This window comes from Suricata suricatta, chromosome 11, assembly GCF_006229205.1.
Source record: "Suricata suricatta isolate VVHF042 chromosome 11, meerkat_22Aug2017_6uvM2_HiC, whole genome shotgun sequence".
NCBI lineage: Eukaryota > Metazoa > Chordata > Mammalia > Carnivora > Herpestidae > Suricata > Suricata suricatta.
In genome coordinates, this window is record NC_043710.1 from 72,858,507 (window position 1) to 72,861,037 (window position 2,531).

The 2,531-nt window shown below is 53.6% G+C and overlaps 1 protein-coding gene across 1 annotated transcript in view; it reads right to left on the reverse strand.

Moving 5' to 3' along the window:
• VSTM5 (V-set and transmembrane domain containing 5) overlaps nucleotides 1-2,531 on the reverse strand; it is a 29,703-nt gene that overhangs the window by 26,977 nt on the left and 195 nt on the right. The gene's annotated exons all lie outside the window — the stretch shown is intronic.

Here is a 2,531-nt window from a genome sequence, read left to right on the forward strand (position 1 = left end):
GGCTGCAGGTGGCGCGGGGCGGCGGAGCTTGGGGGAGGCGGGGCGGCGCCGGGCAGCAGGCGGTCCCGGGTGTCGCGGCTGCCCGGCCACAGGCCCTAGCCCACCTTGGGGGCCCCGGCTGGCAGGGGACGCGCCGCTCCCCGCGGGGCTGGGCGCGTCCTCTAGGGCGCAGATCGCGGCCGGAGGGGACCGGCAAAGTAGAGGCTCTCCCGTCCCAGCACCTTGGGCCACTTGGGGGTGCCCTTCCCGGCCCCGCCCGGCCGGGCGTTATCAGAGCCGGAAGCTGGCGGAGAGATAACCGGCTCCTGGCCCGGCGACCGCCTCCTCTGCAGTATTTTCTATATCGTTTTTCCTGGAATGATCAGACTGCAGCTGAGGTGCTGCGACCCCAAGGCCGCGCGGGCCCCGCCCCCTACTGTGGGGACCCCATCTTCCCCCGGCTTCCCCAGTCACCAGGACATTCTGTAGGCCTCCCCCACACGCAGACAAACCCACTGCAGACTCACTTGAAGTAAAGGGGTTCTGGGGGGTTGGGTTTGGGTGTTGGGACTGGAGGTGGTCCTTGTACTGTCACTGAGTGGCGGGCATTGGGTGGGTGGGCCCTAGAATCTCCCTAGTATGGGGAGTCGGAATGTACCGCACAGCTGCACAAACTCCCAAAGGCACAAACTACAGATTGTAACAGTTTTACTTGCTCGTCTAAGCATTAACATTATCGCCATTCCCATTTTGCAGACTAGCCACCTAAGGTTCAGAGTGACCAGTGCGGGCCACTGGTGGGAGGGCCAATAGTTAAGAGCCGGCTCTCATTAAGCACGGATGCCTTCACGATCCCTCAGACTTTACCAGACGTCTATCATTGAACCCACAGAGCAACCCTCTCAAGAGCCCCTCTGTCTCTGTTTCACAAGTGAGGAAACGCAGAGGTTGTTAATTGCACAGAGTCGCCGGCTATTCAGTGGGGTGCCAGGGTTCAAACCCAGGCAGTCTAGCACTGGACCCTTACACCTCTCTGACTAGACCTCAGCTTTGGAGACTGCACGTCTCCAAACCTAGAAAGACTGGGATGAGGCATGTGCTTCTGCCTGCCTGTTGAGCAAGAAATAACAGGTTGTTAGTTCTTCAGGTAGGTGGGTGTGTTTGGCCTTGCAGTGACCTTTTAAATTTTTTTTTTAATTCTTAATTCTTAATTTTTTTAATGTTTATTTTTGAGAGAGAGACAGAGCATGAGCAGGGGAGGAGCAGAGAGAGAAAGAGAGAGAGAGAGAGAGAGAGAGAGAGCCAGAGACACAGAATCCAAAGCAGGCTCCAAGCTCTGAGCTGTCAGCAACAGATCCCTACCCAGGGCTTGAACCCACAAACCATGAGATCATGACCTGAGCGGAAGTCGGATGTTTAACCAACTGAGCCACCCAGGCGCTCCTTTTTGTTTATTTTTTAAAAATTTTTAAATTTTAAATTTTTAAATTTTTAATTTTTAAAGATTTTTTTAATGTTTTATTAATTTTTGATACAGGAGAGACAGAGCATGAGAGGGGGAGGGTCAGAGAGAGAAGGAGACACAGAACTGGAAGCAGGCTTCCGGCTCCCAGCTGTCAGCACAGAGCCCAGTGCCAGGCTCGCACTCACAAGCCCTGAGATCATGACCTGAGCTGAAGTTGGACACTTAACCAACTGAGCCACCCAGGCGCCCCATGTTTTTCAATGCTTCAACCATGATTCTGACACGACAGATGTTCTGAGACTTAGGGGCCAGCCATTTGCCACAGTGCATAATTCATTCATCCACTTGCTCATCCACGGTCCCCTCTGCCTATAGGAAGCAGGCCACAGTGGGGAAACCTAGGTCACAGTCATGACTGTAGACAAGCAAACATGAGTGCTGGCTTGCAGTGGTGAGTCCGGAGAGGCAGGAGGTGCTAACCTTCTGGGAGCCCTAGACGTTCAAACCCACACTGCAGAGCTGGCCCACCGAGTCATTCGTGGCCCAGGCCCAAAGAGGACAGAGGAGAGGGCCTGGGTCTGGGGAGGGAGCAGATAGGCAGGCCAGAAGCCACCACAGCTAGAATGCAGCTGTGGGTTCTGGGCTTAGCTGGGGATGGGCTGGGTGGGAAGGGGCGGAAGAGCCATTGTAGGAAGAATCTCCCCAAAGCCCCTGGAAAGGCCCAGAAACCATTGCTCCAGGACAGGGCCCCACTGGTCACCTGGTGCTGCCATCTATGTGGCACACATTTACTGAGCACACATTTACATTGGCCTCTGTGATGGCTCCTGATGAAACAGAGACCTGTGAGGTGAGGTCTCTCTCTGCACTGTCATTTTAGATTTATATACATTTATATACCCTGGTGTTGGCATCTATATAAATATGCTCACCAAAAAAAGTGGTGCAGTCACACAGGACTTATTATTCAGAAACCTAGTGCATACACCATTTTCTGTTCAGCTCTGTCCTCATTGATAAGCATTGTCTCCTGTCCCAGTGTCATCACATAAATATTCTGCTTTGTATTTAGCCAGCCCTGTCCTGA